Source organism: Suncus etruscus, chromosome 1 (assembly GCF_024139225.1).
Source record: "Suncus etruscus isolate mSunEtr1 chromosome 1, mSunEtr1.pri.cur, whole genome shotgun sequence".
NCBI classification, from domain to species: Eukaryota; Metazoa; Chordata; class Mammalia; order Eulipotyphla; family Soricidae; genus Suncus; species Suncus etruscus.
In genome coordinates, this window is record NC_064848.1 from 99547153 (window position 1) to 99560024 (window position 12872).

Sequence of the window (12872 nt, forward strand, 5' to 3'; positions counted from 1 at the left end):
ATATTTTTCTTGCCTAATCGCTATAGCAAGTACTTCTAGTGCTATGTTGAATAGGAGTGGTGAGAGAGGACAGCCTTGTCTTGTACCAGAATTTAGAGGGAAGGCTTTTAGTTTTTCTCCGTTGAGGGTAATATTTGCTGTTGGCTTGTGGTAGATGGCTTCAACTAGATTGAGAAAGGTTCCTTCCATTCCCATCTTGCTGAGAGTTTTGATCAAGAATGGGTGTTGGACCTTATCAAATGCTTTCTCTGCATCTATTGATATGATCATGTGGTTTTTATTTTTCTTGTTATTGATGTTGTGTATGATGTTGATAGATTTACGGATGTTAAACCAGCCTTGCATTCCTGGGATGAAACCTACTTGATCATAGTGGATGATCTTCTTAATGAGGCATTGAATCCTATTTGCCAGGATTTTGTTGAGGATCTTTGCATCTGCATTCATCAGCGATATTGGTCTGTAATTTTTTTTTGTAGCATCTCTGTCTGGTTTAGGTATCAAGGTGATGTTGGCTTCATCCCCAGACATACAATCAACTAATTTTTGATAAAGGAGCAGGAAACCCTAAATGGAGCAGGGAAAGCCTCTTCAACAAGTGATGTTGGCACAATTGGATAGCTGCTTGCAAAAAATTGAACTTAGACCCCCAGCTATCATCATGTACAAAGGTAAAATCCAAATGAATTAAAGACCTCGATATCAGCCCCAAAACCATAAGATATATAGAACAGCACATAGGCAAGACACTCCAGGACATTACAGGCATCTTCAAGGAGGAAACTGCACTCTCCAAGCAAGTGAAAGCAGAGATTAACAGATGGGAATATATTAAGCTGAGAAGCTTCTGCACCTCAAAGGAAATAGTGCCCAGGATACAAGAGCCACCCACTGAGTGGGAGAAACTATTCACCCAATACCCATCAGATAAGGGGCTAATCTCCAAAATATACAAGGCACTGACAGAACTTTACAAGAAAAAAACATCTAATCCCATCAAAAAATGGGGAGAAGAAATGAACAGACACTTTGACAAAAAAGAAATACACATGGCCAAAAGACACATGAAAAAGTGCTCCACATCACTAATCATCAGGGAGATGCAAATCAAAACAATAATGAGATACCACCTCACACCACAGAGAATGGCACACATCACAAAGAATGAGAATAAACAGTGTTGGCGGGGATGTGGAGAGAAAGGAACTCTTATCCACTGCTGGTGGGAATGCCGTCTAGTTCAACCTTTATGGAAAGCGATATGGAGATTCCTCCAAAAACTTGAAATCGAGCTCCCATATGATCCAGCTATACCACTCCTAGGAATATACCCTAAGAACACAAAAATACAGTACAAAAACCCCTTCCTTACACCCATATTCATTGCAGCACTATTTACCATAGCAAGACTCTGGAAACAACCAAGATGCCCTTCAACAGATGAATGGCTAAAGAAACTGTGGTACATATACACAATGGAATATTATGCAGCTGTCAGGAGAGATGAAGTCATGAAATTTTCCTATACATGGATGTACACGGAATCTATTATGCGAGTGAAATAAGCCAGAGAGAGAGAGAGAGAGAAACACAGAATGGTCTCATTCATCTATGGGTTTTAAGAAAAATGAAAGACATTCTTGCAATAATAATTTTTAGACACAAAAGAGAAAAGAGCTGGAAGTTCCAGCTCACCACAGGAAGCTCACCACAAAGAGTGATGAGTTTAACTAGAGAAATAACTACATTCTGAACTTTCCTAATAATGAGAATGTATGAGGGAAATGGAGAGCCTGTTTAAAGTATAGGCAGGGGTTAGGTGGGGAGGAGGGAGACTTGGGACATTGGTGGTGGGAATGTTGCACTGGTGATGGGTGGCGTTCTTTACATGACTGAAACCCAAACACAATCATGTATGTAATCAAGGTGTTTAAATAAAATTAAAAAAAAAGTTCCAGTGTTGACAGCCTTATTATTTTCCTCATGAGATGCTTGAGCACAAGTCCTCTATGAAGTAATTAGGTCTTGAGGGTGAACTCATTATATGATTAGAACTCTGATTTTAAGTGAAGAGGGTAGTTTTCTTTCTTCAAAACATGTATTTGCCTGTATGAACACATCAAATCTATCTGAAAATCAGAGTGGTCCTTTATTTGACACAGCAATAAGAATTGGCATTCTTACAGCAGACTTTTCAGACTTCAGAATAGTGAAAAATAAATTTTGTAGTTTTAAGTCATCAGAGCTATGTATGGTATTCAGACACCACAAACTGAACTATGCCCAAAAGATTCCACCTGTATGAGGAATCAGTATCAGGCATGGTTGAGAAAAACAGTTGATACTTTTTTTAAAAACTTTACTTAGAGCAGTTTAAGTTTTAAGGAAACAGTTGTATACATTACACTCAGGTTTTTATGTGGATATAAAGTTTTTAATTCTGGGTAAATACCAAGGACTGCATTTGCTATATTGCATTTAAGTGTATACTTCATTTTTTAAGAAAACACCTAACTCTCTTCTAAAGTATTTTAGCATTCACCTTCTCATAAGCAATGCAAAGGATCTCATGCTGCCACACATCCTTGTCAGTATTTCATATAACATTCTAGATTTTGGCCATTTTTTTGGTCTATAATAGTTTATAATTTTAGTTTTAGTTTATGTTTCTTAAATGAGTTTGATATGGAGAATCTCTTCATGTGCTTATCTGCTTATCTTCTTTGCTAAGGTATCTGTTTAGGTTTGTGACCATTTTTTAAACATTGAACTGTTAATTTATTGCATTCTTTTTATTTATTTATTTATTTATTTATTTATTTATTTATTTATTTTACTTATTTTGGTTTTGGAGCCACACCCGGTGACACTCAGGGGTTACTCCTAGATTTGCACTCAGATATCGCTCCTGGCTTGGGGACCATATGGGACACTGGGGAATTGAACTGTGGTTCGTCCTAGGCTAGCAGTGCAAGGTAGACAGACACCTTACAGCTTTCACCACCGCTCCAGCTCCTATTGCTTGCTTTTTAAGAATTCTGTATATTTATATATAAGAGAGTAAAAGCATTTTATGCCATTATCTTTTGTAGTCTATAAAGTAGTCTTCATAGTAGACGATTTCTAGCCTCTTTTTTATGGTGCAGCTGACAAACTTTATTAGTGCCTCAGCTTCTTTTATACATCACAGAGCAAAAGATGGATTCATGTTAGGTTTAGAATGCTGTCATCTAGCTGGGGGCATCTTAAGCTATGTCCCAAGCAATTAGCAAGGACACCTGGCATAAAATGAGATATAGTAAGAACAAAGTGTTTTCTTGTAGATTAGGTAGGAGGGAAGCAAGGTAGAGCCTTGGAGTGAGTAGTCATGTAGGCCTCAGCAAGAAATGTGGAAATAGCTTTATCCTGGCGTCTTTGGAGAGCTTGTCCCTTCTCGCTGCTCTTGGCAGCATTCCCAGAGCCCTTCTTATGCCCATGCATCCACACAAATGAAAAAATACTTTTGTCCACATCTATTAGTTTCAATTTCTAGCCTCTTGATCATTTGTTCATTACAGCAATATGTTAAACCCTAAAGAATATAATATGCTAAACTGCAAGTCTAACCCAACAACTTTTATTTGAATTGCAATGCATTTTCTCTAAACATTGATTATATAGTGTTTATGAAATGTGTATCTGATGCTATTAAAATAGTTTAAGATTTAATGTTGAATATTTAAAATAATCTTTACATAATTAAGGTAATATATCACTTTGCATTTTCTTTTACTTTTACAATAGAACCCTCCCATTCAGATAATGTTGATTTAAAATTAGTTTTCACTTTTCCAAACACTTAATTTACTATTTCAGGTCATAATAAATGCAAATATTCAAAATATTGTGCTATCAGTCTCATGTGAGCACAATTCTTTGTAATAATGAAACAATCAAAATACATAAGCATATAATACATACTGTAAATTGCATCTAAGACTATGTATGCTTTGATTCACAAAGCAGTTTAAAGAAGGCAAATAACTATTACAATTCAAATTAATAGTTTCTATTTGTGAGCTTATGTTTAAATAGTTTATAGTAAAAATATGCTGAATGCAATATATTCTTATGATTTTTAAATATAACTATATCTTTTCACCTATTTATCCATACATCTAATAATCTTTTAAACCACTATAAACTACTCTACAGAGAAAACAAATCTATATTCCTTTATTGTCCCAGGACTACTGAGCACTAAAATGAGAACTAGGCACATATTTTGTAGTGACCATATGTATTAATTATTTTCAGGAAAAGAACACATATATTTAAAATGTGAAGGAGGATGAATGTAGAAAATCTCCTATGAACCACTTATTTTACTATATTTTTTCTTTTTTCTTTTTTTTTTTGGTTTTTGGGTCACACCTGGTGGTGCTTAAGGGTTACTCCTGGCTCTAGGATTAGAAAATGCCTCCAGCAGGCTAGGGGAACCATATGGGACGCCGGGATTCCAACCACCATCCTTTTTTATGAAAGGCAAACACCCTACCTCCATGCTCTCTCTTTGGCCCTATATTCCTTCTTTCAATATTACTATAGTAGTGGAAAATATATCATTACTCTTTTTCCATGTGGAAGTTCTTTGATATAATACTATAGTATAAATATAATATATATTATATCTTATTTCATCACTTATCTTGTGGTAAGTGATATATATTTACTATATAGTATATACTATAGCATTATATAATACTAATATAATACGAATTACTATAATCAGTAAAAGAGCAAAAGAGTATAATGCTAATTTACTGATCTATTTCTGATGTTCCTCAGTTTAAGATGGGTAAATCTGTGAGTAGAGAAAGCCAGCCCATAAATTTTCTTTCTGTTATTATTTCTTCTATTTTACTTTCTTTCAGAGATACTTCTGTACTTAGACTGCAATGGTAGGAATAAACCAAAGTTCAGCTTAATATCTAGAATGAGTTAATCTACATCAAGGATGAGCTGATGGGAAAGTCTGTAGATGCCACTTTAAAGTTCTTAATCTATTTTATTGGAAGCAATACTGTTATTAAATTATCTATTTCTCATGCCTTATTTTTAATTTGTTCTGAACCTATACAAACAAATTGAGAATTTTGTGTGTGGAGGATGTTATTTATTGACTCATAAGATCCCATAGTGATTAAGAAGTCTCTAAAGCATATGTTTATATGGAATATGGAAAATAAGATTATTTTATTATAAATAGAATTAAAATTATGTCTAACTTATAGCACCCAAAATAAGATTGATTTAAACATATAAAATGCAAAGTAATTAAATATAAAACTGAAATTAAAATATGCTCATTTTGATCATTTGCATCAGGCTCAGTTATAGAGAATTCATTACATTTCAATGTACAAATACTATGATTTTTACTCCAGAGATTTAATTTCGACTTTAATTTATCTTGTGATTAATTTAATACTTTAATCATTCAAAAAATGTCATCCTATATAACACACTTTTAACTAGTTCATTCTCATTGCTTTACTCTAATATCAAGTTATCTAGAGTTAATACAATATATTGCTGTGTGAAATTACAAGGAAAAGTAAAATGTATGTTTTATTAATTTTCATTTTTTACTGATTTAAATATAAATATTTAAACTTTGAAGAAATATATTTTTTACATTTTTGACATTAAATAACCTTACAGCGGCCAGAGAGATAGCAAAGCAGTAGGGCATTTGCCTTGTACTCAGCTGATCCAAGAAGGGAGGTGGTTTGAATCCCGAAATCCCAAAATGTCCCCAGAGCCTGTCAGGAGCAATTTCTGAGCAAAGAGCCAAGAGTAACCCCTGAGGACCACTGGGTAAAAAACAAACAAACAAAAACAAAAAAAATAAGTTTATTACTGATCATTTTGTTTCTCCTCTTTAATTATATGTATATTTAATATTCTGACAGCAAATTTATATTTTTACTTTTGCTATCTAAGAATTGATGAAGTTGAGGAACAGGGTTGCTTTGTGTCTCAATTCAGCACTTTATATTTTCCACATTTGCTTTTCACTTTATATATTATTGCAAATTAATTTTCCATGATGATCTCCATGGCTCTGAAATGAAGGATCATTCCTGGTGGGCTCATGGAACCTATGGGCTGTTGGGAATCAAACCCTGGTTGGTTGCATGAAAGATAAGCCTCCTACCTGCTATATACTATTGCTCTAGCCCCTTGTGCTTATTTTCATGATTATGAAATTTCATATTTATTGTTTGACCCTCAAAATATTATATTATACTATATTCATTCTATAACAGAGACTAAAAGTTTTGGAAATCATATCTACCTTGGGGTTATGAGAGGAATCCGATTTGGGCCTTATTTTTCATTTCTAAGAATCTGTTTTATTTTTAAACCTATAAAATAGTGAACAATAAGTATAATCACATAAACTTTATTTTTATTTTGGGGGAGTTTTCGGGGAAAGGTGGACCATATCCAGTGATGCTCAGGAGTTAAAAACTCCTGGTTCTACACTTAGGAATCACTCCTGGAGGGATTGGGGGAGCATATGGAATGGCATGGGTCAAATTGAGGCCAGCCATGTGCAGTATCTTTCAGGCCTCCAGAGAGAGGGAGAGAGAGAGACAGAGAGAAGGAGAGAAAAAAGAGAGACAGAAAGAGAGGCCTCCAGAGAGAGGTAGAGACAAGAAAGAAAAAAATAGAAAAAAAGAGAAAGAGACAAAGAGAGAGAGGCCTTCAAGGAGAGGGAGAAACAAGAGAAAGAAAGAAAGAAAGAAAGAAAGAAAGAAAGAAAGAAAGAAAGAAAGAAAGAAAGAAAGAAAGAAAGAAAGAAAGAAAGAAAGAAAGAAAGAAAGAAAGAAAGAAAGAAAGAAAGAAAGAAAGAAAGAAAGAAAGAAAGAAAGAAAGAAAAGAAAGAAGAAAGGAAAGAAAGAAGAAAGGGAGGGAGAGAAAGAGAGAGAGAAGCAAAATGCTAGCCATAGAACCCAGAGGCAGGCAGCAGGGTGGGGGTGGAGAAAAACTGGGGACATTGGTTGTGAGATATGGGCATTGTTGAAGGGTGATGTACATTCTATAACTGAAACTCAATCATGAACAATTTTCTAACGACAGAGCTTAAATTACGTAAAAGTCCAGGAGCTGGAGCTATAAGTAAGTGGGTAAGTGTTTGCCTTGCACACAGTGGACCCGGGATAGATCCCAACAACCTGAGCAACTCCAGGTGTGGCCCAAAAACAAATTTAATAAGTGGAAATCTTATTTCTAAGCTGCCAAATGCTCAATGGAAGAAAATGTTTCATTTTTTAAAATTGCAAAACAAAATACATGGATTATAGTGGTTGCTACTGAATTTTATTTATAAAGGTTTTTTTCCAGACAGAGACAGAGTTCTTTTGTAGTGACTTAAGATAGTGTAAATCAGACTATGCAATAGACACACATCTTGTATTTGATTTGATTTTGTTGGCTCCAATTGGAGAAGGGAGATGAAATGAAATATTAAGTAAAATTATAGTTTTAGGAATTTCCTCATGCAGTGTGGTATGGAGAAAGCGGTTCCAGTGCTCTATTTGTGTAGAATTTTTACCATTCCAACACAAAAATTTACTATGGGGAAAAAGAGAAACATATGCTGTAGATTTATCAGGTCAGATGCAATTAATAAATGACTGAGGTGTGTGTTGTCTGCACATGGAAAGGACTTTCTTTAAAATCTTTCTTTTGGTGATACTAGCAGAAAAGATTACCAGTGACAGTTTCTTTGTAACACTGAAATTCACCCCATATCCTGGGAAATCACAGAATGTCTCTAATAGCTTCTGGTTCAAGAAGCTTTAATACCCAATTCAACCTCCTTTTAGTTTAGCGATTTGTTCAAGAACTTTTATTACCCCTCCTCCCTTTTTAAAGAAAAAAGACTGAACCCTACTAAGCCTGGTTTGTACATTTCAAAGAAAATGGGAAGCCAACAATTCATTAGTTTCTCTGTTGAGCAGGTAAATTTGATATCTATAATATACTGTAAACAGTAAGAAATACCTGAAATTTCAAATTAAAGTTTTGAAAATAATTAGTTTCTGGTTTGAGGTTTCAATTGCAACTATTAATTTTTGTTAAAAAGTAGAAAGGAAAGAGTTCATAATTATTTTAAAGAAATTTGGTTTAACAAATAGGAAGGAAAACATTAGGGCCTCTGATGTGGAACCAAATATATATATATATATATATATATATATATATATATATATATATATATATATATATGGTTCTTAGTTTTTGGGTCACACCAGGCAGTGCTCAGGGGTTACTCCTGGCTCTGTGCTCAGAAATAGCCCCTGGCAGGCACAGGGGGCCATATGGGATGCCAGGATTTGAACCATTTTCCTTCTTCATGAAAGGCAAACACCTTACCTCCATGCTATCTCTCTGGCCCCAAATGGAGAAATATTTTAATGCATTTCTTTTTTTAAAATAAGTTTTTATTTAAACACCATGATTACAAACATAATTATAGTTGGGTTTTAGTCATAACAAGAACATTTCCCCTTACCCTGCCACCTTCTGCTTCTCTTCCCTCCCACCCTCGCCTGTATTTGAGACAGGCTTTCTACATCCCTCACTCACTGATACAGTTATGATAGTTCTCTGCATAGTTATTTCTCTGACTTCACTCATCACTCTTTGTGGTGAGCTTTATATCTTGAGCTGGTCCTTCTGGCCCTCATCTCTGGGAATTATTTCAATGTCTTTCATTTTTCTTAAAACCCATAGATGAGTGTGACTATTCTGTGTGTCTCTCTCCCTCTGACTAATTTCACTCAGCATAATATACTCCATGTACATCCATGTATAAAAAATTTCATGACTTCATCTCTCCTGATAGCTGTATAATATTTCATTTTGTATATGCACCAGTTTCTTTAGCCATTCCTCTGTTGAAGGGCATCTTGGTTGTTTCCAGAGTCTGGCTATTGTAAATAGTGTTGCAATGAATATAGGTGTGAGAAAAGTATTTTTTATTGGATTTTTGTACTCCTAGGGTATATCCCTAAAAGTGGTTTAGCTGGATCAAATGGGAGCTCAATTTCCAGTTTTCTGAGGAATCTCCATATTGTTTTCCATATGGTCTGGACTAGATGACATTCCCACTAGCAATGATTGAGAGGTCCTTTCTCCCCACATCCTCACCAGCAGATTGTTCTTGTACTTTGTGATGTGGGCCAGTCTCTATGGTGTGAGATGGTACCTCATTGTTTTTTTTTATTTGCATCTCCCTGCTAATTAGTGATGTGTAGCATTTCTTCCTTGAAGATGCCTTTAGTTTCAATGTCCTGGATTGTTTTAACTACATGTTGTTCTATATACCTTATGGTTTCAGGTCTGATATAAAGGTCTCTAATCCATTTGCATTTGACCTAGGTGCATGGTGTTACCTGGAGTCTGTGTTCCTTTTTTTTGCAAGTGACTAACCAATTGTGCCAAACCATTTCTTTCTTCTTTTTTTTTTTTGATTTTTCGGGCCACACCCATTTGATGCTCAGGGGTTACTCCTGGCTAAGTGCTCAGAAATTGCCCCTGGCTTGGGGGGACAATATGGGACGCTGGGAGATCAAACCGTGGTCACAATCTTTCCTTGGCTAGCACTTGCAAGGTAGACACCTTACCTCCAGCACCACCTCGCCGGCCCCAAAAATCTTTTTTTTTGGGGGGGGGGTCTTTCATGCCACACCCATTTGATGCTCAGGTGTTACTCCTGGCTAAGCACTTAGAAATTGCCCCTGACTTGGAGGGACCATATGGGAAGCAGGGGATCAAACCTCGGTCCTTCCTTGGCTAGCGCTCGCAAGGCAGACACCTTACCTCTAGTGCCACCTTGCCAGCCCCAATTTCTTAAAAGAGGCTTTCCTTGCTCCATTTTACATTTCTTTCCCCTTTATCATTTATAATTGATTGTACATCTGGTGAGCATTCTCTGAGTACTCCAGTCTATTCCACTGATTTGAGGGTATGTATTTATTCCATTACCATGCTGTTTTAACGACTATTGCTTTGTAATACAATTTAAAGTTGGGCAAAGTGATGCTCCCCATATTCCTTTTCCCAAGGGTTGTTCTAGCTATTCTTGGGTGTTTATTGTTCCAGATGAATTTCAGGAGTGTTTGAGCCCCTTCTTTGAAGAATGTTATGGGTATCTAGAGGGATTGCATTAAATCTATACAATGCCTTGGAAATTATTGCCATTTTAATGGCGTTAGTCCTCCCAATCCATAGACAGGGTATATGCCTCCATTTCTGCATATCCTCTTTTTGTTCTTGAAGCAGAGATTTTAGTTTTCTTTGTATAAGTCCTTCACATCTTAGTTAAGTTGACTCTAAGATATTTGAATTTGTGTGGCACTAATGTAAAAGGAATTGTTTTTTTTTTTTTTTGATATCCATTTCTTCTCTATAGTTATTGGTATATAAGAAGGCCCTTGATTTTTGCTTGTTAATTTTGTAGCCTGCCACTTTGCTCTATGAATCTATTGTTTCTAGAAACTTTTTGGTAGAGTTTTTAGGGTTTTCTAATATAGTATCATGTCATCTGCAAAGTGTGAGAGCTTGACTTCTTCCTTTTTAATCTGAATGCCCTTAATTTCTTTTTCTTGCCTAATCACTATGGCAAGAATTTTCAGAACTATGTTGAATAGTAGTGGTTGGGGCAGCCTTATCTTGTACCAGATTTTAAAGGAAAGGCTTTTAATTTATCTCCATTGAGAATAATATTTGCTATTGGTTTGTGTTAGATCACTTCTACTATATTGATAAAAGTTCCTTCTCTTCCCATTTGCTGAGAGTTTTTTTATAACAAGAATGTGTGCTGGACCTTATCAAATGCTTTCTTTGCATCTATTTATATGACATATGGCTTTTTTTTCTTTTTGTTGACATGATATATTATGTTGATTGATTTACAGATGTTAAACCATCCTTGCATTCCTGGGAGAAAACCTACTTGGTCGTGGTGAATGACCTTCCTGATGAGGCATTGGATCCTATGTGCCAGAATTGTGTTGAGGATCTTTGCATTTGTGTTCATCAGGGATATTGCTCTATAGTTTTCCTCTTTTTTTCTTTTCTTTTTCTTCTTTTTTTTTTGTAGCATATTCTTCTGATTTTGGTATCAAGGTGATTTTAGCTTCTTAAAAACTATTAGGGAGTGTTCCTGATTCTTCAATTTTCTGAAAGAGCCTGAAGAGGATTGGTAGAAGTTCCTATTGAAAGGTTTGAAAAAATTCGTTAGTAAATCCATCTGGGCCTGGGCTTTTGCCTTTGGGAAAACTCTAGATGACCATTTTTATTTCCTCAGTAGTGATGTTTCTATTTAGATATGTAAGGTTATCCTGGTTTAACCATGAAAGATTATAAGAGCCCAAGAATTTATCTATTTTCTCCAGGTTTTCATGTTTCATGCCATAGTGTTTTTCAAAATAATCTCTTGATTACTCTTTGACTCTCTTGCAGTATCTGTGGTGATCTTCCCCTTTCATTCCTAATCTGATGTATTAGTTTTCTCTCTGTTTCTTTCTGAGTTTTTCTAGTGGTTTATAGATCTTTTTTATTTTTCAAAGAACAGACTTTTGCTTCCATTGATCTTTCTAATTGTTTTTTGGATTTCTATCTCATTTATTTCTTCTCTAAGCTTTGTTATTTTCTTCTGCCTACCTATTGTTGGTTCTTATTGTTGGACAGTTTCTAGTTCTATAAGTTGTATCATTAAGCTTTTTATATAAACCCCTTCTTCCTTTATTAATGTGCTTGCAAGGCTATAAATTTTCCTCTTAGTACTGCTTTTGTTGTGCCCCATATTTACAATTTGTGTCTTCATTGTCATTTGTTTCTAAGAATATTTTGATATTCTTTTTTATTTCATATCTGACATACTGGTTGTTTAGTAGTGAACTGTTTAGTTTCCAGGTGTTAAAGTGTTTCTTCTATGTTTCTTTGTAGTGGACATCTAATTTCAGTGCCTTGTGGTCAGTGAAGGTAGTTGGTACAATTTATATCCTCTTGACTTTATGGAGATATGTTTTGTGTACCAGCATGTGGTCTATCCTGGAGAATGACCCATGTGCATTGGAGAAGAATGTGTATCCAGGTTTTTGGATATGGAATGCCCTATATATATCTGCTAGTCCAATTTCTTCCATTTCTCTTTTCAGAGCTAATATATTGTTGTTGGGTTTCAAACTGGTTGTCCTATGAAAAGGTAACAGTGCAGTGTTGAGATCTCTCACTATTATTGTGCTGGTATTGATATCTTCTTTCATGTTTGTCAAGAGTTGTATTAAATATTTTGCAGGAGCATCATTGGGTGCGTATATGTTTAGGAGTGTGATTTCTTCTTGTTGTATATAACTTTTGATTAGTACAAAATGACCATCAAGTCCCTTATAACTTTCCTGAGCCTAAGGTTTGTTTCATCTGAAACTAATTTTATAAGGGTGTTGTATTCTTGGATGATTTTCCTCCTTTGAGTTTGAGTCTATACTTGTTTTTATTATTCAGATGTGTTTCTTTTAGGCAGCAAAACTTTAAATTCAGATTTCTGATCCATTTTGCAACTGTGTCTTTTAATGAGTGCATTTAGTCTATTGACATTGAGAGAGATAATTGTCATGGGATTTAGTGTCATCTTTCTGGGGAAGTTTGCTGTATCTTTTGCTCTTTCTTTTCTTAAAGTAGACCAGGTATCTCAAACTCGCGACTCGTGGGCCATTTGAAGCCCTCTGTATAACATTTTGTTGCCCTGCTCTAGAGGAATTTTTTTTGTTTTGTTTTGTTTAGTTTTGTTTTAGTTGTTTGGATCATACACC